This window comes from Dendropsophus ebraccatus, chromosome 1 (assembly GCF_027789765.1).
Source record: "Dendropsophus ebraccatus isolate aDenEbr1 chromosome 1, aDenEbr1.pat, whole genome shotgun sequence".
Taxonomy (NCBI): domain Eukaryota; kingdom Metazoa; phylum Chordata; class Amphibia; order Anura; family Hylidae; genus Dendropsophus; species Dendropsophus ebraccatus.
Genome location: NC_091454.1, coordinates 72,159,313 through 72,186,276, shown reverse-complemented (window position 1 = coordinate 72,186,276; position 26,964 = coordinate 72,159,313). Strand labels below are relative to the sequence as shown.

At 42.7% G+C, this 26,964-nt stretch overlaps 1 protein-coding gene across 2 annotated transcripts in view; it reads left to right on the top strand.

The window, feature by feature from the left end:
- The window catches only part of TSPAN17 (tetraspanin 17), a 59,224-nt gene that overhangs the window by 868 nt on the left and 31,392 nt on the right, over positions 1–26,964 (top strand). The gene's annotated exons all lie outside the window — the stretch shown is intronic.

Sequence of the window (26,964 nt, the reverse complement as noted above, 5' to 3'; positions counted from 1 at the left end):
CCTCGCACTGTGACCGCTTGGGGGCCATTTGGAGGGTGTTGATCATAGTAACCTGTTGTGTCCCATTGGGAAAATGGTTTACATGTAACACCTTATCTATTAGAAGAATAAAACTATACCCCCTTGGATAGATACCCCAAGTGTGAACGGTGCCTTAAAGGGCTTGTCCTATCAGAAAAATCTGCAGAGTGCTTGGAACCATAGTAAAACAACACCCACACGTTGCCCGTTGGCCTCACAGTTGTGTATAGCCGTGAGGCCAGTGACTGGATGCTGGGCCGATGAGGGCTGGTGGCATTGCTGCAGCCATGTAAACAAACTCAGCATGGAGTCGAGGGCTTGGTATCCGTCAGCACAGGCACTGCCGGATCAGCAGCAATTTCCTCTCTCCATCCTGATGAGACTCCAATGCGCGATCCCCATTGGATAAGATCGTGGGTAATGTGTGTTATGGTCTCGTTGCATGTTTGGGGAGACGTGCGACCGGTGAACAATTTTTAAATTTACTTATTTGTAACTTTTTTTTTTTTTTTAAGCAATCAAAATGATCGCTGGCCCTATCACATAGAGGGCCATAGGCAGACGACCCCCTTTAAGGGTAAGATCTCACAGAATGGATTGGCTGCTAACATTTTCTGCAACACATCTGCAGGATATGTGTACATCAGATCATACGGGTCTGACTGTATCTTCCTGTGGATTATGGAAAAAATGGTTTAGAAAATCCATTGTCCGCACGATTACATTGTTAGTGGAGTTTATGGCAGATTGTTAGTTCTTTGAACTAGAGAGGGAAAAATCTCTGAACATAACACAACTTTTCAGGTCGGTTTTGTCTTCTTACAATTTCCACAGTGTGTGAATAAAATTTGTAAAAATCTACTTCTCTGCTAGGGTATACTGTAATCCTTTTGCAGTGGGAAACATACTACAAAAATCTGCTGTATTTCCATCCCACCTTCAGGGTAGCTTCACACGCACTAAATTGCAGCTGATTTTCTGCTGTGGATCTGCAGCAGATTTGATGCTGTGTTCATTCATTTATCCACTGCGATACGGTACATGTGAAGCTACCCTGAAGAAGGTTTTCCTTCTTTCCCCTAATACCCTAATGGAGGAAGAGTGAAAACCTCCTTCAAGGTGGGATGGAAATACAGCAGATTTTTATAGTATGTTTCCCACCGCAAAAATCTATAGAGGATTACAGTATACCCTAGCAGGGATGTTATTTTTACAAATTTTCTCCACACTGTTGAAATTTTAATAACACAAAACAGACCTGAAAAGTTGTGAGAAAAGGAGAAGTCCGGCAGAATATAAAAGCTGGCAGCAGACGGGGGAAATTGATTACAAAGTACTAACTTGCCTCTCCCCGTGCCCACCTGCTAGAGGATTGGTGGAGTTGGTGGAAGTCTGTCCCGGCTGATGGACTGGCTGCTCAGTTATGCTGCGTTTACACGAAGCGATAATTCGCCCAATCGATTGTTTAACGATTTGAAGCAACGTTTTTGTTTTTATAACGATCAGCGTTTAGACGAATAAATCGTTCAAAAAATCCTAAGAAAATTTGTTAATGCGATCGTTTTTAAGATCGCTTAAGCCCATCTTTCACATTGGGTAAATATTTGAAAGACTGTTTACACGAAACGATCTGTGAATTTTTAGCGAACGATGAATGACGATTTGAAAACATGTTGAAAGATCAAAATAAACGATTTTTCGCACATCGCTTGATCGTTTGCTGTGTTTACACGGAACGATTATCGCTCAAATGCGTTCGTTATTGCGAAAATTCTAATTATCATTCCATGTAAACGCAGCATTAGTCAGTGACTGGCCCGGTATCCCAGGCTCGGTCTTGCCGCTCACTGCGGGCACGTGGAGAGAGAACTTGTTATCAGTTTCCCCCCTGCCCTTGGCGGCTTTAATGACCCGCTGGAGATATCCCCAACCAATAAGTCTTAACCCCTTATCTCATTGATCTATGCAGTATATCTAGTTGTAGTACTAGAAGTTTTTATTAATAAAAAATACCCTCCCCAAATAAAAGTATGAATCACCCTCCTTTCCTCATTTTATAAATAAAAATAAATAGAAATATTTGGTTTTGCCGCGTGTGAAATTGCCCGGATTATTAAATTATTACATTCCTGATTTTACACTGTAAATGGCGTAAGCGCAAAAACCCGCCAAAGTGCAAAATTACGCATTTTATTTTACATCGAATCCAGAAAAATTGTAATAAAGTGATCAAAAAGTCGCTTATTCACAAACAAGGTACCTGTAGAAAGTACAGATCATGGCGCAAAATATGACTCCTCACACAGCTCCATACACCAGAGGATAAAAGCGCTATAAGCCTGGGAGTAGAGCAATTTTGAGGAACATTTATTTTTTTAAAAAAGATTTTAATTTTTGAAAAGCCATCAAATAAAATAAAAGTAACACAAGCTACATATCCTTGTTATGGTTATTGGCTTTGTAGTGTGTTTTATGCAAAAAATAAGCCTGCCATTGCAAAGTATAGTTAGTGGCGCAAAAAAAAAGGGTCATATGGGTTTCCAGGTGGAAAAAATGCAAGTGCTATGGCCTTTTATACACAAGGAAGGAAAAAACGAAAGCACAAAAATTGAAATTGGCTTTCTCCTTAAGGGGTTAAAGGAGAAGTCTGTGATCATGTAGGGGTGGGGCTCTGATTGCTTAGACCCCTTTGATTTCGCACTTACACACTGCTGCTCTATTCATTGTCTTTAGGAGCCCTTGGTTATTTCCGGCGGCTCTTGTAGACAGTGATAGGCAGTGCCTGTACATGATTGCCGCTCTGTTCCAATGGGAAATTTGGGACCCTGTTCTCAAGATCACAAGGGTTCCCAGCAGTAAAACCCCCTTTCTGAAATCGTACAATAAAATAAATAAATCAGTGTGTTTAGCAGCAGTTGGCTACAGTTTTTCAGTAATGATATTGGCCAATTCCTATTAGCAGGTGTTTTAATATATAGACCAAATTTTAAATGCCACCTAGCCAAAAATGACAGTGCAGAACTGTGGCCATTTGAGAGAAAACTTGTACCGTTATTAGCTGTGCAACAATCTATCTGTGTGAGAGCAGTGCCCCTTTTAGACAGGCTGATCTATACCTGATACCAGCGCCCACGTAGCAGATTTAGTGTCATGATGCCATGCCGCGCCGCATGCTCTCCACAATTCAGTATGGTGAATTTCGGCACACATTTAGAGTTCAGGATGCTGAGACAACTTTTTTTTTTTTTTTCACGGGGTAATAATTGGCCTGTTTGGCTGCTGAAGGCCTGGGATTGTAAGAAACGCCCCACACCTATTGGAGAACGTAAGGTGCATGCTTTGGCGTATGTGGCCTTACAGGGACGGAAACTTTGATAAATGTATACCCTGCTTCATATCATCTAAGGGGTTCACACTCTGACTTTGAAAAAAGGCCGGGGGGAGGCTACGTTAACGTATGCTGAGAACGTATGCCGCTGTATGCCATACAGCTGAATCCATTTCCAATTGACTTACATTATTAAAAAAAAGTGTGTGTGTATATATATATATATATATATATATATATATATATATATATATATATATATATATATATATATATATAAAAATTTTTTTTAATAGAATAGCATTACTGACTTAATAAATACAGTGTGACCCTAGGCTAGCTATATCAATTCCTTACACATCTGTTGATGTGTTTTTGAGCTGATGTCACATGAGTGGGCCACCGAATTACTGTCAAGCTCTAGTGATTTCACTGCCCACCTTGCTGTCACTATTACACCTACAGTACATGTAAACAGAACAGAAACTGGCCAAAGACTGATCATGTGTGTATGGCCGGATCTGCACATGCTGATCAGTGTACAGTAAAGTATACTGTCATGTTTCCTGGGGGCCCCTCGTACTGTGACAGTTCTGGGGCCATTTGGTTGGTATTGATTATAGTAACCTGTTGTCACACTGCGAAAATGGCTTACACACAATACCTTCTCTATTGGAAGAGTAAAACTATACCCCCTTGGATAGATACCCCAAGTGTGAACAGTGCCTTAAAGGTTTAAAGATAAAGATTTATCTGGCAAATGTTAAAAGCCAAAGTCAGGAGCAGACCATAAACAGAGAACAGGTTATAAAGGAAAGACTGAGATTTCTCCCCTTAAAATCCATTCCTGGCTTCAAAAATCTGCCAGATACATCTGTCTGTGTAAACGCACCATAAGTCTCCATCAGTTTAACTAGTTAAAGAGGACCTGTCACCCCCCTGTGCCTGGGTGACAGGCTCCCGACCCCTGTTAGAGCCCCCTATACTCGCGTGATCCCGCCGGGTCCCGCTTCCTGAGCCGGTCGGGTCACTGATATATCAGCGCCCGAAGCACGGTGCGCGCTCACAGGAGAGTCCGATGCCCATAGAAAATGACGGCGCATCGAACTCCCCATTCATTCTCTGAGCGTCGGGCTCTCCTGTCAGCGCGCGCCGTGCTTCGGGCGCTGATATCTCTGTGACCCGACCGGCTCAGGAAGCGGGACCCGGCGGGATCACGTGAGTATAGGGGGCTCTAGCGGGGGGTCGGGAGCCTGTCACCAGCGGCACTGGGGGTGACAGGTCTCCTTTAATGATAGACATTTATTGAAAGCACAGAAACAATGATAACAAATTTACAGATTAGTTCTCTGTCTGCTGGTTGTTCTGCCTTCTGCCTGTTCTGAATTTCACAATATATAAACTGTTTTCCATTAAGCCTGGATGATATTTAACCACTGACTCGTGGCATTATGGTAAATGTATGTGAGATGTAATATTGGCTCTGCAGGGTTGTTGAGGGTACAAGGTCCCCTGGCTGGATGTGTAAACTGGGTTGCAGGTGTTACTGGGTGCTGGATGTGGTTTTTGGTTTCAGTATGCTAAACTTTAAATTATCTATCAATCATATTGATGACTGAACACATGTCATTGTTCAGTGTGGATGATTAGATGGCTTCTGTTCCAGCTAATGTAATTCAGCTCCATCGATCGGGACACATATGATTATTTTATTGTACTGGGAGACATAATTTATTTCTTTTTAACATAATCATTAAAGGAACACTAAACCCGCAGCATTCAATGAAAGAAAAAAAAAATCATAGTAGTTCCTCCTGCCATTTTTGGTTTAAGAGCTCACAGTTTTTCAAAATGGGGACTTGCTTTAAGAGCATTGTTTTGGTTTAGGAGCTCCCTGTACTGGGTGGGAGGGCGAGTTGGGGAGGGGCATGGCCTGCATAGGGTGGTCGACAGCACTGTACTCTGACCCAGAAAGCCTCCATCAGCTTCCAAATCATAGCAGATCCACTTCAGGCTGGGGCTTACATCAGGGGACAGGACTGTGGAGGTAATCTCTCCATATCTGTAACCCCTCTCTCCCTGAAAAGAGAGTGCTTGCATGTATGTGCCCACATATGTCCTGCTCATTCCTTCATGCTCCTTGCAGTCTGTCAGTCTTGATTGGTCCATGCTGAACACCCCCCCCCCCTTCCCCATTGCTGTCATGTGACCACACACACCTCTGACAGCAGCCCTGCTTCTCTATTCTAGCCTGTTGTACTAAGCTACTGCATTATGGGGATCTGCAGCTCCATCCTGTATCTACAAACTTCTGCTGTGTTATCAGGGTTTTGCACTTACTATACATTATACTCCACATGCTGATTGCTATACTCTACAGTAACTTATTATTAGCATTATTTTTGGGGTGTGGAACCAATTGTCTGCATTTCAGTAACTTCTTATGGGAAAATTTGCTTTGGTATAAAAGTGGATTTGGATTACAAGCACTGTCCGTGACCGAATTATGCTCGTAATCCAAGGCACCACTGTATAAAAAAAATCTTGTGTCCCAGAAGATTAACCATATCTTCCGTACTGTCCTGTCTATGGCTCTAATGGTGTCTATACACATCAGTTTAAAGGCTATAAGTAAATGATATCAACTAAACTAACACGGCTGTGATTTTTTTCTTTTTTTCCTGTCTATGGGAGCCACTTAAGGGCTTACCAGGTCTCTGTGATAACCCTTGCTCTTGGTGATGTCGCTGCCCCCTGCTGACATGGTCACTTGTTATTGTTACAGCAGAACACTGGGTAACTGATGTGAGTGAAGAAGTTAAGCTCTGTGAAGAATGAGGCTTTAATTGTAATTCTCCATCCCCCTCCCCTGGTCACCTGTTTCCTTGGTAATGTCACCCCTGTTACAGCTAAGAATGCCAGGCTGAGACTTTGCTTTCTTTGTGTTCAGAAAGCAGTTTTACTACCTGACTGGCTGAGTAATATTGTTCTCAAATGTGATCTGTCATTTTAGTGCTGTCATGGAGCGCATTGACGCTATTCAGCTGCACTTACTTACTATTGCCAACCCTTACTTGTGCTGAAATTTTGGCACCAGAATGCACCTAAATTGTCAAGAGAAACCCACTAGATTGCATGGTAAACCCCAAAAGGGAAGGGTCTGTTGATCAAGATGCAAAAAGAAAGCGGCACCCACCGTATGGTTCCATGCAAGGTCTTTATTTTTCTGATGCAATTATAGTTTCATAGCAGAGGGAGAGAGTGCTGCGAGTGCAGATCAGCTATGGGCCGTTTTCTGCCTGACTGGCTCTTTCTCCAGACATAGTCCAATAACTTGCACAAACTGGTTCAGATGGACACCGCATTGACATCATTTGGGGTTTCTGACTAGTGTCTATTTTGTAGGATTTGAGCAGATAAAAAAATTACTGCATGCTGGAGCCCAGATATGTGAACCTAGCCTTAGAATGACAAGTACATAAACTTCAAAACAAAAAACTTCTCAGCTCCCCTTCAGTCTAGTTTAGTCTTTGCACCAAGTGGATACAAGACCTACCACCCCAACACTACTAAAAAATTCTAGTTGCCCTCTTTTGCTGAGGTAGGGGGCAGCTTCCAAATGCACAAAACCTGTGTCCACCATTTGGGATGTTCCTGCTTTTTCCATTTTAGTGTTTTGGTAAAGGACTGTTTTTAGTAAAATCACAGTGTTGAACCAGAACATTTTTTTTTTCTCTAAAGGAGTACAGAAGTGTTTTCTTCTTTTTCTTTTATTTATAACTTGTAGTGTGCAATAGGAGGAAATGAAAATGTGTCTGTCTTCTACATCCATATGTTCAACTGTGTGCTGTCTTTATTTATTTTGACCTCTCCTACCGCCTACTCTTTCAGATTTTCTGGGACACACATTGGCTTCAATAGCAGCCCAAAATAACTGGATAAAATACAAAATATAATCTAGTCTTTCCTTGCCACCTGTCCTCCCTGCAATGTTTTCGGGTCCAATACCGTTTGAGATGGACTTGCCTTGGCAGTGGCAGCCGCGTCAGCCAATCACTGACTAAAGCCGGACCGTGCCATGGCCGGTAATTGGCTGAGCTGGCTGTCTCTATCAAGATGAAAGTAGTGGTCAGAGCGTTCAACAGGGACCTCAGAGGAGTATGGTTAGGTAAGAATAAGATGTTTGTTATATTCTGTGCAGTCCTAACACTATATCAAAAAAATATAATTGGCCAGGAGTACCCTTTTATAAATAGTTTAGGGTCCCTATTTTGTACACTTCTTTGATATACACCCTTTTGTTCTCTGGATATGTGAGTGTGTACTTTCCCTGACAATTCAGTTAGTAGTCAGATGGGCGTGAATATGAGGTGAATAAACTCAGTGTAAAACATACACACCTGCAGACTGTATAATCACACCCATCACCTGATATTCACTTGCTTTATAAAAATTAAGCTCTCACCCATCTGACTGGTCAACTAAACTCTCATATCTCAAACAATCGGGGCGTATCAAGAAACTGTGAAAAGGTGTGAAAGCGGAGCAACCTAAGGGCCCTATTACATCAACAGATGTCTGACAGATTTTTTCAGCCAAAGCCAGGATTGGATTTGTAAGAGGAGAAATCTCAGTCTTTCCTTTATGGTCTGTTCCTGGCTTTGGCTAAAAAAAATTGGTCAGATAATCTGTCAGACATCTGTTGGTGTAATAGGGCCCTAAGCTATTTTATGATAGTAATATATTTTTTTGAGGGGTTGGCTACATGTCCTCTTTAATAGACCCCACGGGTGTCTGCCCAGCCAAACCATTGATAAAACCTTGTCTAAGCTCTGCAAAGAAGTGCTAATTATTGCTTGTGCCGTTACAATGGGCCGTCTAAAAGTGGCAAGTGTGCAAGAGGCATTTTTCCAAGATGCAGAATGTGTAGATGCTTGGCCTGTTTCATACCTATGGATGTTTACATGGTTTCATGCTGTTGGACCACCTTTTCGGCAACAACTGCCTTTGGCAAAGCTTAGAATGTCTCTTGCAATTTGTCCATTCAACCAGAAGAGCATTTGTGAGGTCAAGTACTGATGCTGGATGAGTTGGTCTGACTCGCAATCTAAGTTCCATTTCATCTTAAAAGGTTTTGATTGGGGTTATGGCCAGGGCTACCCATTCAAGCCTCTCCATGCCTTTGTAGACTTGGCTTTGTACACTGGACCACAGATGTGCTGGAACAGAAAAGGGCTAAACCCAAACTTATTCCACTAAACTGGAAGCATACAGTAACCCTAACATGTCATTGCATTTTCAGCTGTTAACACTGGAAATAAGAAAATAAGCCCATGGTATTACCTTGACCATCTTTTACATCTTTTTTTATTTATAAATTTTGTACATACACCATCATGATTTGCACTTCTTGACTGTGCTCTAGGTACTACCTCTTAATGATTTTAAAGGGCAGATCTAGGCCTTGTTCACCCATCCATAATTGCCAACCATACTACAAGTATGTATCAGTAGTGCTCTGCAATTCACCGACCGCTACATAGAAAATGGCGATCCATGCTGTAAATGCGGGTCTGAACTAGGACCTGTGCATTTTTTTAAAATTTATATTTTACAGCACTGAATATATAATACACATACACACACACACTGTATATATATGTGTGTGTGTATATATATATATATATATATATATATATATATATATATATATATATATACACACACACACGCGTGAATAGGGCCTATGTTTAGCAGACTGACACGTGACTAAGGACAAAGATGGCATCTTAAGACAGTGCCACTTTTAAAATCACTAAGCTTTTCTGTACAAACCATACTGCTAGCATTGTTTCTGTATGGGTGGTCATGTGACATGGCAATGGTTGGTTGTCACAGTCACAAGAAGTTTTATGAAATCACTGCTTGCTCTGTCAGAGGCCATGTGATTGTCACTTAAGATCTTGTAACAGATTATATTACTTGGCAAGTGGAGGGGATTCTACAAATCATATATATATATATATATATATATATATATATATATATATATATATATAATATAAATTTCTTTTTTTAGATAATGTATAAAGCAAAGAAGCGGACTCACTCACCACCTATCGATATAAAGAGGAACCGGGGCAGCATCTGTTTCATCTTAAGGGTACAAACCCACTTGACGTATTTGCTGCGTGAATCAGTCTTAAAAATAAGCAGGCAAAACGCAGGTTGGCTTTATACAATTGTTCTGCGTTAAAATACGCAGTTGCGTATTTTTGAAGCTAGGACCTGTGCATACAGTTCCTGCAGATGGACGTGCCGGTACGTCCACGGGATGACAGGGGCGCAGGAGCTGCACTCCTGTCATCCTCGGCGGGGCTCGGCTGTCAGTGATAGCCGGGCACCCGCCGCAACTGCCGAGATCCGTGGCGTGCCCGGATCCCGGCAGTTAACCCCTTAGTGGCCGCCGATATGGCGGTCACTAACGGGCCGGCGCTGTACTGCATTTCATCTCCCCCCACCGTGAATCCACGGCGGGGGGAGATGAAATAAGTCAATCAGACCCCAGATCAGCCCCCCTAGTGGGCTGGTCACTAACCCTCTCCCTCCCCGCGGCGGCCATCAGATCCAAGATGGCCGCCGCAATCACTGTGAACAGACTAATGTCTGTTCACAGTGATCAGAAAATAAAAATGAATGAAAGCCCCATGCTCTCCGCCACCGGAGTTAGCGGAGAGCATGGGGCAGTCATCGGGACCCCCCCTGTGGGGTCCCGGTACAATCGATCAGCGGTATATACTATATACCGCTGATCGCTTGTGCCATGTGGAACCCGGCACTTTTTATCCCCTGTCACCATCAATGATTGGTGACAGGGGATAAAAAGTGTCACCGTGCCCCCCCCCCCAAGTCGCCCACCACCCCCCCTGTCACCCTCGTCCCCCAGTCACCCCCCCTTCCCCATATACTCACCTGCTCCTGGAGCTCCTTCCTCCTCGACGTCCAGGCTGGTTATGAAGTGCGCATGCGCTCCATAACCAGCCAACTCTGAAAATTTAAAGTGACAGAGACCAATTTGGTCTCTGTCACTGAACTATGATTACTGTGATAGAAAATATCACAGTAATCATAGTAGTACAGTGAAAATGAATGTATAAAATACAAAAAGTGACAAACATACAAAAAAATAAAACACACACTTTTTATTATAGTAATAATTGCAGTTTACTCCCAAATTACCCTTAACCCCCCCAGATTACCCGTAACCGCCCCAGGTTGTCCGTAATCACGCCAGATTGCACGTAACCCCCCCAGATTACACGTAACCACCGCATGTTGCCCGTAACCACCGCATGTTGCCCGTAACCACCGCATGTTGCCCGTAACCACCGCATGTTGCCCGTAACCACCGCATGTTGCCCGTAACCACCGCATGTTGCCCGTAACCACCGCATGTTGCCCGTAACCACCGCATGTTGCCCGTAACCACCGCATGTTGCCCGTAACCACAGCATGTTGCCCGTAACCACAGCATGTTGCCCGTAACCACAGCATGTTGCCCGTAACCACCGCATGTTGCCCGTAACCACCGCATGTTGCCAGTGACCCCCTCCAGATTGTCCATAATCACCCCAAATTACATGTACCCACCCCAGATTACCTATAAACACTTCAGTTTATCCATAACAATGCCAGATTGTCTGTAACCCCCCCCAAGGTTTCCCGTGACCACCCCAGGTTGCCGTAATCATGCCAGATAACATGTAACCCCCCCCCAGATTGCACGCAACCACCGCACGTTGCCTCTGACCACCGCACGTTGCCTCTGACCACCGCACGTTGCCTCTGACCACCGCACGTTGCCAATGACCGCCTCCAGATTACAGGTACCCACCTCAGATTACCTATGAGCACTTCAGTTTATCCGTAACCACCCCAGATTGCCCGTGACCACCCCAGACTACCAGTAACCACCCCAGGTTGTCCGTATCCACCCCAGATTACCCATAAGCACCCCAGGTTGCCCGTAACCACCCCCAGATTACCTGGAACCACCCCAGACTGTCCGTAACCACCCCACATTACCTGTAATCTCATTTTTTTTATTGTATTTTAGTAACTGCGCTATTCTAATAACCGATACTAGCTGCGGTTTTGCTCCAGCAAATTGGCGCTCCTTCCCTTCTGAGCCCTGCTGTGTGCCCATACAGTGGTTTATGCCCACATATGGGGTACCGTTGTACTCAGGAGAACCTGCTTTACAGATTTTGTGTTACGTTTTTTCTCCTGTTCCTTGTGAAATTTAGAAATTTTAAACTAAATGAACATATTATTGGAAAAATTCGAGTTTTTCATTTTTACTAGCCAATTTTGAATACTTTTCTCCAATACCTGTTGAGTCAAAATGCTCACCACACACCAAGATGAATTCTTTAAGGGGTGCACTTTCCAAAATGGGGTGACTTATGGGGTGGGTTCACTCCACTGGCACTACAGGGGCTCTGCAAACGCACCTGGTGCTCAGAAACTTCTTCAGAAAAATCTGCACTAAAAATGCTAATTGGCGCTCCTTTCCTTCTGAGCCCTGCTGTGTGCCCATACAGTGGTTTATGCCCACATATGGGGTACCGTTCTACTCAGGAGAACCTGCGTTACAGATTTTGCGGTGAACTTTCTCTCCTGTTCCTCAAGAAATTTAGAGATTTCAAACTAAAGGAACACATTCTTGGAAAAATTCGCGTTTTTCATTTTTACTGTCTACTTTTGAATACTTTCCTCTAATACCTGTGGGGTCAAAATGGTCACCACACCCCAAGATGAATTCTCTAAGGGGTGCACTTTCTAAAATGGGGTGACTTATGGGGAGATTTTACTTCGCTGGCACTACAGGGCAACTGCAAATGCACCTGGCGCTCAGAAACTACTTCAGCAAAATCTGCATTGAAAATGCTAATTGGCGCTCCCTTTCTTCTGAGCCCCGCTGTGTGCCCATCTAGTGGTTTACGCCCACATATGGGGTACCGTTGTACTCAAGAGAATCTGCTTTATAAATTTTGTGGTAATTTTTTTCTCTTGTTCCTCGTGAAATTGAGAAATTTCAAACTAAACGAACATATTATTGGAAAAATTTGAGTTTTTCATTTTTACGGTCTAATTTTGAATACTTTCCTCTAATACCTGTGGGGTCAAAATGCTCATCTTACCCCAAGATGAATTCTCTGAGGGGTGCACTTTCCAAAATGGGGTGACTTATGGCGGGATTTTACTCCGCTGGCACTACAGGGGCACTGCAAACGCACCTGGCGCTCAGAAACTTCTACAGCAAAATCTGCATTGAAAAAGCTAATTGGCGCTCCTTTCCTTCTGATCCTCGCTGTGTGCCCATACAGTGGTTTACGCCCACATATGGGGTACCGTTGTACTCATGAGAACCTGTTACAAATTTTGGGGTGCTTTTTCTCTCATGTTCCTTTTGAAAATTAGAAACTTTATTCTAAACGTATATATTGGAAAATTTTAATTTTCAATTTTTTTACGGCCTAATAGTGAATACTTTGCTCCAGCCCCTGTAGGGTTAAAATGCTCATTATACCCCTAGATTAATTCTTTAAGGTGTGTAGTTTCCAAAATGGGGTCACTTATTGGGGTTTCCAGTATACAAGCCTCCTAAATCAACTTAAGAAAAGAACTGGTCCCTAAAAAAATCAGTTTTGGAAACTTTCATGAAAATGTGGTAATTTGCTGATAAATTTCTAAGCCCCGTAACACCCTAAAAAATTAAAATATGTTTATGAAATGAAGCCAGAATAAAGAGGACATATCGGTAATGGGACTTGGTAACTAATTTATGTGCTACGACTTTCTTTTTTTAGAAGCAGAGAATTTCAAAGTTCATAAAATGCAAATGTTTTTAATTTTTCATGATATTTTGATGTTTTTCACAAAAAACACACAAAGTAGTGACCAAATTTTGCCACTAATATAAAGTGCCGTGCATATGTGACAAAAAAATAATCTCAGAATCGCTAGCATATGTTAAAGCATCACTGAGCTATGAGCGCATAAAGTGAGACAGGTCAGATTTTGAAAAATGAGCCTGGTCATTAAGGCCCAAATAGGCTTAGTCTTGAAGGGGTTAACGCCGCAAATACGTCAAGTGGGTTTGTACCCTAAAGAGAAATCATTATCATCCAAATTCGAACAATAAATAAAATTTTTTGCATGAAAATCGTCCCGTGTAATCAGGCCCTAAGGCTAATGTCATTTATAAAAGTGCCCGCCCACCTACTTGGAGTGAAATGCAGAAGCATGAGCAGCACAATGGGGACTAAATAGACTGCTGGCGATGCAAACTTTAAGGGTTTGGGCCCTATTCCACCAGACGATTATCGTTCAGATTATTGTTAAATCGTTCGAATCTAAACGATAATCCTTCGGCTGAAATGCAGTTAATGATTAACGACCGAACGAGAAATCGTTGATCGCTTTATAAGACCTGGACCTATTTTTATCGTTGCTCGTTTGCAAATCGTTCACATTGAATAAGACATTGTTCTGTCGTTTGCAGTAGATACGAACGCAATAGCGAAGAAAAACGATTGCAATTACGATCATAAGTAACTATTATCGTTCCATGGAAATGAGTGAACGTTTTCAGGTCTTTCACAATAGCGGTAGTTTGAGATCGTTAATGATTATGCAAATGATAATCGTCCGGTGGAATAGGGCCCTTTGTCCAGTGAAAATCTTTCTTTCAAATCGACTGGTGTTAGAAAGTTATATAGATTTGTAATTTACTTCTATTAAAAAATCTCACGTTTTACCATACTTATCAGCTGCTGTATGTCATGCAGGAAATGTTTTATTGTCAGTCTGACACAGTGCTCTCTGCTGACATCTTTGACCGAGACAGGAACTGTCCAGAGCAGGAGAGGTTTTCTATGGGGATTCATAGAAAACCAAGAGTTCCTGTCTCTGCCAGAGATGTCAGCAGAGAGCACTGTGTCAGACTGAAAATAAAAGATTTCCTGCATGACATACAGCAGCTAATATGTACGGGAAGACTTCAGATTGTACAAATCTATTTAACTTTCTGATATCAGTTAATTTAAAAGAAAAAGATTTTCGCTGGACAACCCCTTTAAAATGAATGTACTATCAGGTGCATCTCCATTGATTCTATTAGGATCAATGGAGCCGCATCACAGAGCAAAGGGGTGAAATATGGTCACAGTGCATAGAGCCGGACCGGTGTACGGCAAAAGGAGCGCTGAAAGCGTAATTCGGGTGACGCTTCAAAAAAGGACCCAGATCATTGTGTTGGTACCTGATGGTACATTCGCTTTAGAAAAAACTGTCAGCATACATAAGGAATGCACATACATGAAATGCACATCAGTTTATATCTGTAATATGAAAGAAAATACTGATGCAAAAAATTCATATCACCACACAAATAAACAAAATGGACACAATAGTAGTATAAATGCAAGGCTTTTTACTGCAGACAAAACAATCTGTATTCAGATATAATCGCACACTACAATACTCCTAACTAGTGCCATAGAAGATGAACGTCATTGATGCATATACAGATCATAAAGTCGCTTTTTTCCATTGCTTTGCACCTTTTGGTTTCCTTTCCTGGTTTTCCTGCTTTTGTTCGGTAGAACTGTTTGATTTAGAGAGTTCATCCTGACTGGTGTACACAGGATGCCTCCACCACAGAAAACACATTTTGTAGAAAATCGCACACGGTAGATTTTTGTTCTTTTACTTTTAGTTTTGGCGGACAGCTTCTTGTGTGTACTAAGAGATACATTCAGTAAGAGTCTTTCTAAAAACTGTTTCTAGTCTGACATGGTGCTCTTTTCTGCCACATTTGTTGTGACCGAAACAGCAGCAGCAAATTCCCATAAAATAGCTTTTCTGCTTTGGACAGTTCCTGTCATGGACAGAGGTGGCAGCAGAGAGCACTGTGTCAGACTGGAAAGAATAGACCACTTCCTATATGGCAAGTAATTTACAAATCTGTTTTGAAATTTTCCCGATAGAGTACCCCTTTTAATTAAAACACATGTTCTTTTGTTTTGTGTCTGCAGATCCTGTGATGAGCTATGTGTATGCTTGTTTACATACTAGATTATACCCTATGGGGGGGATTTATCAAACATGGTATAAAGTGAAACTGTCTCAGTTGCCCCTAGCAACCAATCAGATTCCAACTTTCATTCGTCACTGACTCTTTGGAAAATGAAATGTAGAATCTGATTGGTTGCTAGGGGCAACTGAGCCGGTTTCACTTTACACCATGTTTGATAAATCTCCCACAATGTGTATAGTCTTATTCTGCAGACCTGTAATGCACTTCGTTGTGTCCTACTGCTGTGGAGTTTTCATTAGGAGCCTCAGTTTCTGGTTCTGATTAAAAGGTACTAGAACATAAGGACTCTAAACAATGGAGCCGCGTCAGTGGGGTCAGTCTAGTGCCGTTGAAGGCCAGAGTGCAATGGATCTGGCTTTGGTTTGTGTGCATCCACACATCAGTGGGCTGTGGCTTGGTCAGGCTGTTTTCGTCAGGAATAGGTTCTAGCTAGAGATGAGCGAACCGGGTTCGAGTCGATCCGAACCTGAACTTTTGGCATTTGATTAGCGGTGGCTGCTGAACTTGTATAAAGCTCTAAGGTTGTCTGGAAAACATGGATACAGCCAATGATTATATCCATGTTATCCACATAGCCTTAGGGCTTTATCCAAGTTCAGCAGCCACCGCTAATAAAATGCCAAAAGTTAGGGTTCGGATGGCCTCGAGCATGCTCCAGGTTCGCTCATGTCTACTTCTAGCCTATCATTGATATCTGGGACAAACAGGTGGAAAGCGGAGTTGATCTGTTCTCAGTTGACCCCTATTGATTCTTCTGTATGCTGCTCACTAAAACTCTATATGCTGTCCTTGTTAAAAGACAGCTCTTGGTGGTGATCCTAAACCCACACGTCATGTGTTTGATGTAGATGCAATGTCCTTGTTTAATCAAGCGTCGGAGGGCTAAGGTTTACTTTCTGTGATTCATTTACTGTGTTTTTCATTCAACTGTAAAATCTGTGAACCATGGGGGCAGAGCCATGGTACTGCATTGTCTGGACCTGTCTATAACCAAGAAGAGTCCTTCTCAGGTGTAGTTTAAGTCCAGTTACAACCAGTTTAACACATGAAGGGTACAAACACACACGGCATATACGCTGCGTATTTACTGCTGCGATACGCAGCAAATACGCAGCAGATTAGATCTAAAATAACTGAACACAGCATCAAATCTGCTGCGTATAAGCCGTGTGTGTTTGTACCCGAAGGGTATCAGTTGAAATTTTGATTTTTTGATTTGGTAAATGTTGGAGGAATACTGTAATATCTTTAGTAAGCAGTTTTTAGGTTCCTTGGGAATGGGCACATCATAAGACATGCTAGAAGATAAATATTTGGCGCACATTTAATAACTTTTGAGACTAACATCCGTCTGTGGTGCTTTACATGGTAAGTATTTAGTGAGAATAGAAAGCCTTCTCAAGACTAAAAACATTAGGGGACAATCCTGTAGTCTGGAAGTGAAAGGGCAATATAATAGTTTAAGCAATACTGTACCCAGTAACCCACCCCCCAAACTGCTTGTGCCCTGTGTTTGATGAGAGTAAGCCTGACCACGTCTTTTAAAATGTGCCTAGTGCCTCGGTTATGGTACTTGTACCGTATCCGCAATGGATTTTACAATGCGAGTTTGCAGCGAAATCCACTGCGGATACCTGCCCATGCACTTTAATGGGAAGATAAAGTCAGCGCATTTGACCCCCGCAGCCTGGGTACATAGTTTTACCAGGTCCCTGCTCCGGCTTGCTTTTGGGACTCCCAGTGTCTCTTGACGCTCAGCAAATCATTTCACTGCAGCGGGGGAGAGCAAAATCTGCTACGGATACAGTACGTGTGAATGTACCCTAAGGGTACAAACACACAGCAGATATGCAGCAGATTTGATACTGTGTTCAGTTCTCTAGATCTAATCTGCTGCGTATTGCAGCAGTAAATACGCAGCGTATATGCCGTGTGTTAGGGCTGGGCGATAATGGCCTAAATCAATATCGCGGTTTATCGTACATGTAGCCGCGGTAACGATAAATTGAACGATAATTATGACACGCTCCTTTTAAAAGCCACACCCGTTTTGAAAACCCCATTTTCCGATGGTAATACAAACGTGAATTTATTCCATATAACAATGTGCAGCAAACTTCACAAGTAATATACGTTTTGGCATCTCCTACACCATTTTCAAATGCCACTTGAAAATGGTGTAGGAGACGACGAAACATTGTATATTACTTGTGAAGTTTGCTGCATGTTGTTATATGGAATAAATTCACGTTTGTATTACCATCAAGTGCTGCAGAGTATTTTTTACTAGCTGACTTGGTATTTGACTGCTGGCCTCCACAGTTTGTTTAGTGTGCTGCCTATATTGTTTGCTTTATCTATCTATGTATCTATCTATATATACAGTGTATATGTATATATGTATATATATATATATATATATATAATATATATATATATGTGTGTGTGTGTATAGACAGATAGGAGACAGATAGATAGTATAGGAAAATCCACAGCACTCCTAATGCAATTCAAGGTGCGATTTATTAAAAAAGCAAGTGCAGCATACAGACGCAACGTTTAAGCAGCTATTCGCCACCATTTTCAAGCTTGAAAATGGCGGCAAATAGCTGCTGAAACGTTGCGTCTGTATGCTGCACTTGCTTTTTCAATAAATCGCACCTTGAATTGCATTAGGAGTGCTGTGGATTTTCCTATACTATTTAAATACGGTCCCAGGTCTTGACTTCTACCTCTCTTGAAGTGCTGCTACTATTTTCCCGTGATTTAGATAGATAGATAGACAGATAGATAGATAGATAGATAGATAGATAGAAAGAGATATAGATAGATAGGAGATCTTCTATCTCTCTCTCTCTATCTCTCTCTATCTATCTCCTATCTACCCCGTCACTCAGTGGCTGCAGGGGTCAGGTATGGGGTGGACACCTCCTTCCTCCCCCAGGCACGGCTCTCTCTCCCGCACAGGAATCCTCGGATTCTGTCACTCGGTGCTGTAGCACATATATCTGTGTCCCGGACTGAACGTCGCACACGGCCGCTTCCAGCACTGACAAAACATAACGGGGCTCCGAGGATTCCAGTGCGGGGACAGAGTGCGGTGGCCAGTGAAGCATGGAGGTGCCGACCCATACCTGACCCCAACTATATATGCGGGAGAGGGGGGCAGGGCTCACCGTGCAGCTTCCAGAGAAGCTAGGAGAAGTGAGCCGCCCGGCAGCAGCAGCACTGAGCTCACACTGGAGGGGGACGCTACCGCCTGTGCGCAGCCTGTCACATCTCCAGACTTCCCCTCCAGCCCACACAGCAGGATCTTCCATCCCCTGCCCTGCAGCAGTGTATGTGGGTCCTGGCTCGGAAGGTAAACCGGAGCATCAGCTGTCTCGCCTCCACCTCTCCACCCGGGACCCCTCTCTCTCTGCACCAGAGCATGCGGCCGCCGGGTGGGCGGGGGAATACAGCAGATACCGTCCTGGCAGAGTTGAGGTCGGTTAACCGACGCCAGTGACGGTATCGGTATTTTTGCGGTATACCGCCCAGCCCTACCGTGTGTGTTTGTACCCTAAGGCCTCATTCCAACATTCCACTTTCACTCTCAAGGCCACGCCACATTGACTCGGCTGCTGCAGATGAAAATCTTTTTTTTTTTTTTTTTTTTTTATACCCTAACCAAGGTATCAGGCATATTTTAAAAGACATGGCGGGAAGATTATTAGACCAAAATAACATAAATGCATATGTATAGAATCTACCCATCACCCTCCCCTTTCCGCATCCCCTCCTTGGATAAACTTCATGGACTTGTGTTTTTTTCAACCATATTGACTATGACACACACACACACACACACTTACTATGCAGATCATAAAGGGCTGAGGTTGTTCTTACTTTAGACTGGGTCTAATCAGACATATCTCACGTATTAAGAATAATAAACTTTACTTAGCCTGGATAGATAGATAGATTTTAGGTTGTCGTGTTTTTTTTTTTTTTTTACCCAGGAAAATTCTGTGCAGTGCTACGTTAGAAAGTAATGTATATAATGTATTATACCGGAAGTATTTAGGTACTACTCCAATAAAAACAGCAACTGTATTAAAACAGTGTGTAGCCTTCAGCAAGATTTCCTTTAAACTTTCCTTAAAGAGTCACTGTACGTATTTTTTATTTTTTTTTGCAGAAATCAATAGTCCAGGTGATTTTAAGAAACTTTGTAATTGGGTTTATTAGCCAAATCTGCCATTATCTGCATGTAAAAAGCCTTTTCCCAGGTCCCCCCCTCCTTCCTCTTTTTCATCCACTCTGAAAAATCTGAAAATTGTGACTTGTTGCAGGAGTCGTACCCTGTCTGTTCTAGGGAGAGGGGAGGGGGGAGGAGGAAGGAGGGAGTTAGCCGGCAGCAGAAAGCAGATAACAGAGGATTACAGGCACGGAGCTGGGTGACAGCTGTAATCAGAGCTCAGACAGGTCACTGGTGATGGTCAGAAGAGATAACGGTGAGGGATTTGTAGATAACTCTTTGTTGTCCTGTTTTGGTCTTTTCTTTAGCTCTCTCCATAGGAGAACAATGAAGACAGGGGTGAGAGCTTCAAACTGCTTTTTCATGATAAAAATGCTTTTTTCAGATAATAAACCCAATTACAAAGTTTCTTAAAATCGCCTGGACTATTGATTTCTGCAAAAAAAAAAATTTCACGACAGTGACACTTTAAGATGCAGCCTTTGATATGGACGTGGTTTCTATAGTTACTCCGTCGTTCTACAACTCTGCTGTAGATTATTTGCACTTCGCTAGAGAAGTGTTGAATTTATTTTGTATACTTGTGACATGGATGACACTTATATTGTGAAAATGGAGGTATGTGTGTATCTTGAGGGATTGATTGGTGGTTATCTGTCATCTTCGTTGTTCTGTGTGCTATAGGAACATAACAGCAAGTTAAAGGTGTATTACACAGCACAATATAAAGGGGAAGCGAGCACCGACTTGTCAGATCAGCGTTCGCTTTCTGAGCTATTACACACAATGAAAGTGAGCAGCGCGAGGGGCTGCCTGAAAGATCCTTAAAGGAGAAGTCAGGCGATAAATGTTTTAAAAATTTATAAAAAAAGTATTCTTTTGCCCCCCAAAAGTTATACAAATCCCCAATATACACTAATACGGGAAATGCTTATAAAGTGCTTTTTTCCCTGCACTTACTACTGCATCAAGGCTTCACTTCCTGGATAACATGGTGATGTCATAACCCGATTCCAAGAGCTGTGCGGGCTGTGGCTGCTGGAGAGGATGATGGTAGAGGGATGCCTAGTGCCCCTCCAGTGCCCTGTGTCCCTAAGTGTCCCTCTGCCATCATCCTCTCCAGCAGCCACAGCCCGCACAGCTCTGGGAGTCGGGTCGTGACATCACCATTTTATCCAGAAAATGAAGCCTTGATGCAGTAGTAAGTGCAGGGAAAAAAGCACTTTATAAGCATTTCCCGTAATAGTGTATATTGGTGATTTATATAACTTTAGGGGGGCTATACAATACTTTAATAAAAACTTTTGCTGGACTTCTCCTTTAAGGCCCTATTACACGGAACAATTATCGGCCGTATTTGGCTGTTACTACCCCCAATAATCGTCCTGTGTAATAGCAAAAAAACAACGATCAGCTGACATGAACGATGTTGGCTGATCGTTGTAGTAGTTTCTTTCAACATGTTTAAAGACAAACGACGTGGAATAGGAGCGGCGGCAGCAGACTGCTGCTATCCTCTATGGGGCGCCCGGACGACTTAGTGATCACCCGGGCAACCTTCCATTGCCCCCCCCAGCTCTCACCCGCTTGCTGCCGCTGTGTGTAATAGCGGCGACAGCAAGCTGGGAACGAGAAGCAAAGGAGTGCTGACAGCGCTTGTTTGCTCCTCTTCATCACCCAGTGTAAGGATCCATTTACACAGAAAGATTATCTGACAAATTATCTGCCAAAGATTTGAAGCCAAAGCCAGAAACAGACTATAAACAGAGATCAGGTCATAAAGGAAAGCCTAAGATTTCTCTATTCAAATCCATTCCTGGCTTCGGCTTCAAATCTTTGGCACATAATCTTTCTGTGTAAATGGACATTTTATAGGGGCTTTAGATCGCCTAGACGGCCCCTTAAAGTCAGCTGTGGTCTGCTGCCGCTGCTCCTATTACACGGAGCAATGAGCATTAGTCTGTCGCTGCACTGATCATTGCTTTTCAGTATGTTGAAAGACCACGATCGGTTACATACTAAGTACGGCCAATAATAGTTTGGTGTAATAGGGCCTTTAGAGACTTCTAACCTGCTGTTCGTTTCACTTTATAGTGTCCCTGTCATTTGAAAAAACTTGTGACATGTATAAAGCTTGGATCAGTTGCAGTCTGGGTGTTCAGACTAGGCGATTATGGCCTAAATCAACATCACGATTAATTCAACATGTAACCTTGATTACATATATTGAATGATCACCACCAGATATTTGTTGCAGTTATTTTTCTTGGTTAATTGCAATGAGGGTTCACACGTACAGGATCGGCAGCAGATTTGATGCTGTGCTCATTTAGTTAATTTATATTTTTAGCATCAAATCTGCTGCGGATCCTGTACATGTGAATGCCCCATAAAGCTGGAACGCTTCTTCTAATAATAGGCTGCATATATCTCTCTTTATGGTAGTGCTGGGTAATATGGCCCAAAAATAAAATCTCAACATGTAGTGTCTGTATATAATGTACACTTGTAATGGTGCATGCTGGGAAAAATAACCTGCTTTGGCAGAAGGAAAGAGTGAAAAAATTCTGTGTAAGGGTACAAACACGCAACATTAACCCCCGCGGCCTGGGAAGATACTGTACCGGGTCCCCGCTCCAGCTTGCTTCAGGGTTTCCCGGCGGTCAGCCAATCAGTGTGCTCCCCCCACCACAGCACACTGATTGGCTGACCGCCGGGAAACCCTGAATCAGTGTGCTCCCCCCACCACAGCGCACTGATTGGCTGACGCGAGGAGGCCCCGGAGCACGCAGAAGCGGGACCCGGTACAGTATCTTACTTAGCGGGGGTTAATGGCGCTGAGTTTGACATGCTTGCAGTGGAATGACAATCCCACTGCGAGTATGTCAGCCCATTGAAGTTAACGGGATTTGTTGTGTGTGTTTGTGCGCTAAAACAGTAATTTTGATGCTATAAGGTTTAATTTAGAAAAAGACTCTTAGGGTATGTTCATACACACTGCCTTATTCTCTAGTTCTATAGATTAGATACAGGACATCCCTGCAACAGTGTGTTTTGAGTTATTGTTGCTCCACTGGTGCCATTATAGCCGAGAAAGAATGTATGCTGGGGCTACAGATATTCCACTTACACTTCTTTTTTTTCTTTCCCTCCATGAGAAACCCCTGTATTAGCACACATTTTAGTCTGTAAACTACAGTTGCAAAACTACTTGAAAATGAGTTTTGTCTGTTTTCATATTATACTGTACTAACCCCGTACAGAGACATATGGGGAAAATTATATTGTAATGCACAGAACTTTCGGTGGTGCAGTGTACACATCTGCTCAAAATGCTCATACAAAGCCATGTGTGCATGAGGCCTACAAGTCATTAACAAGATGAAAGAGCATTTCATAAATGGTTATAATTGTCTATTCTGGACCAGCATTGCATGCTTTAGGGTAAGTGCAGTCTTTTTCATTTCATTTTTTTTTTTCCCATCATGCAGCCTGGGCATACTTATTAACCCCCCAAAAATATGTATAGAGAATGATGAAAGAGATAGTGGTGTGTTTTTTGTTTTTTTTAATTGTATCAAACTAAGGATATCTCTGTATTCCTAGAAATGTATACAGAGATTGAAAAAAAAAAAAAAGATACTGTAGATATTTAATTTGTGTTCCACTGCCAAAAATAAGTTTTCCCTAGGCCAACATTAGCTATGACCTTATGAGGATAAAATGTAGCCACAGAGTGATATTGAATCTGAATGTACGTGCCATTGTTGATCGCATAAAAGGAAAGAAAAACTTGATAGGACAACTGTCTTTCTACAAACGCTTGTGTTACATGTGTATAGTGAAATCAGTGCTGCAGGCCATTGGATCCATTTCATGCTAATCATCGCTCTGGAGAGCAGTGTCTTCCACCCCCCTCTTGAAACACCTGTACTATCTGTGGGAGTGAGAGATTCAATGGAATTTGTTTCCTGAGGCCTCCTTGTCTGTGACAGGCGCTGGATAAGGCCTTGTGCACCCCCCCTTTCTGTTCCCTGACCTGAGATAGAGCAAGTTCACAGATGAGATCTGTAAGCTGTATTGGCTGATCTAGAAAGTGGTTTCTCCTAGTTATCCAAAATGCTTGACAGACCTAATAGCATTCTGTTTTTTTATGTTTTTTTTTATCAGTGTTGTGTGTGTGTTGTTTTTTTTTTTTTTTTTTTTTTTTATAATTCCTGTATATATTTTAAGGCAGTTCAAAGTTTATATCCGGAAAAGGTGTGAAATGTAGGGTGTTCTCTTAAGCTCTAACACCATGTTGTGTTTTTTTTTTTTTAACTTAAAACATGCAAGCATATTGGTCTGTTTACACGAAGCGATAATTTGCCCAGTCGAACTTAGTAATGTGTGTTATTTAAGTGAATGGTCCCCTTCCCCGTTTTCCCCCCACCTCGGAAGTGTGGTGCATTATACCTACTCCATTGCTGTCGACCCTGGCCGCCATCTTGGGTCGACGACGTCCTCTTCGGGAGACCAGCCGAACCGCTTCAGCCGTCCCTCATGCTGGCCCCACTCTGCCGCATCGTCAGCTGCGATTGGCTGAGCACAGTTATGCTCAGCCAGTGACGCGGCAGAGGGGGGGTGTTTGGAGCGGTCCGGACGGCCTCTGAAGAGGATCTTGAGGATCTTGTGGGGGGAACACTGGGAAGGGGGCCATTCACTTAAATAACACACATTACGAATAAATCTTAAACACCGCACTACCCCTTTTAAGCCCATCTCACGCAAAGGGGGAATCTTTGAAAGACTGTTTACATGAAGCGATCTGCGAATTTTTAGTAACGACAATTTTAGAACATGTGGAAAGATCACAATGAACGATTTTTCGCTAGTCCCTTGATCGTTTGCTGTGTTTACACGAGCCGATTATTGCTCAAATATGATCCCTAGTGCGAAAATTGGAATGATCGTTCCGTGAAAACGCACCATAAGGTAGACAAATTCTACTGTATGCCTCTAGTTGTGTATGTCAGACGTATACTTGTGGGAAATTCATACAACATATACTACCCAAGGATGACTCATATGCACACAGCCTAATGCTACGTTTACACGGAACGATTATCGGGCGTATTTTTGCGATAACGATCGAATTCGAACGATAATCGTACGTGTAAACGCGGCGAACGATCGATAAATCGTTCATTTTGATCTTTTAACATGTTCTTAAATTGTCGTTCGTCATTCGCATAAAATTCGCCGATCGTTCCATGGAAACAGTCGTTCACTGATTTTCACCTATGTGTGAGATAGGCTTAAGCGATCGCAAAACGAATTTTATGTACAATATATCGTTCCATCTAAACGCTGATCGTTATAAAAAAATCGTTACTTCGAAATCGTTAATCGTACGATCGGGCTAATAATCGCCTCGTGTAAACTTAGCATTATAGTGCGTTTACACACAAAGATTATCTGACAGATTATCTGCCAAAGATTTGAAGCCAAAGCCAGGAGTGGATTTGAAAAGAGGAGAAATCTTTCCTTTATGACCTGTTCTCTGCTTATAGTCTGTTCCTGGTGTTGGCTTCAAATCTTTGGCATATAATCTGTCAGATAATCTTTCTGTGTAAACGCACCATTATGCTAAGTTTACACGAGGCGATTATTGGCACGATTAATGATTTTGAAGTAACTATTTTTTATTTTTTTTATAACGATCAGCGTCTAGATGGAACGATATATCGTACAGAAAATTTGTTTTGCGATCGGTTAAGCCTATCTCACACATAGGTAAAATCAGTGAACGACTGTTTACACGGAACGATCAGCGAATTTTTTGCAAACTACGATTTATGAACTTGTTAAAAGATCAAAATGAACGATTTTTTGATCGTTCGCCGCGTTTACACGTATGATTATCGTTTGAATTCGATCGTTATCGCGAAAATGTGGTTTAATGTACTTTAGGGCCTGTGTCTACACACACGTATTTAGAGTGACCAACAGCTGACTACAATTTTGCTATTAAAGTCTGTGGGCCTGTGCTTTGCTGATATACCTGTGCGTTGTAAGGGTAGCTCCACATGTACCGGATCTGCAGCGGATTTCACGCTGCGAGTATTCAGCAAAATGCAGAATTTTCCACTGCGGATATGTAACCCGGCCCCTTTATAATGGAAGTCGATGGAAAAACAGGTCCAAGTGAATGACACACAATTGCATCGGTTTTTTCCATTCATGCTAAACGGATTGCAAAAACGCAGTGTGAACTCAGCCTTAAAGTGTTTTTCTATTTGTTTTTTTTTTTTTTTTTGCAATACTAATGCCATTACTGAATTGACCTTGCTGCTGGGGCCCTTCCTCTCTCAGTGCACGTCTGAGGTTGAGCATTTAGGAAATGGGAAAGCGTTCAGGTGTTTGGCAGAGGTTAGTATGTACACAGCAATGTGATGTTCTGTGTCTAAACAAACTCCATTTCCTGTGTCCTTTAGAAATGTACCAGACTGTGCTTGTACATTACACAGCGTGTGGCCAGTACGCTTATGGCCCTATTCCACGGAACGATTATCGTTCATTTTCGGACGATATAGACCGCTACGGACGATAATCGTTCCGTGGAATAGAGTGCAACGATCAGCCGACATCGTTCATGTCGGCTGATCGTTGCAGTCGCTTGTTTTTCAACATGTTGAAAAACAAGCGACTGATACAGCAACGATCTGCTGCCGTCGCTCCGCTGAATAGGAGCATCGGCAGCAGACGCTGCTATATCCTATGGGCTGCCCGGACGATCAGCGATCCTCCGAGCAGCCCCCCCGCAGCTCCCCGCCGCCCCTCCCGCACTCACCCGCTCGCTGCAGCCGCGTTGAATAGCGGCGGCAGCGAGCGGCGAACGAGGAGCAAACGAGCGCTAATAGCGCTCGTTTGCTCCTCTAAAACGGCCCGTGGAATAGGGCCATTAGTACTACCTCACTGACACGTTTATTCATCTTAGGTATGGTATATTAATGGGACATTTAAAGCTCGATGTCAGCTCATTATATTGCTAGATGAATGTGTGTAGTTTATGGCTTCCCAAACCCTCCTGTGTTGTGTGTTCTAGTCTATCATTTACCGAAGACACCCAGCCTGTGTCCTTGGCTCACCTATGAGCTCTCCATGGATGTATAGCCTGAGACTACACCAGCTTGTTGTGTGTGTCCGTATACCAGCATTACATAGTGTGTA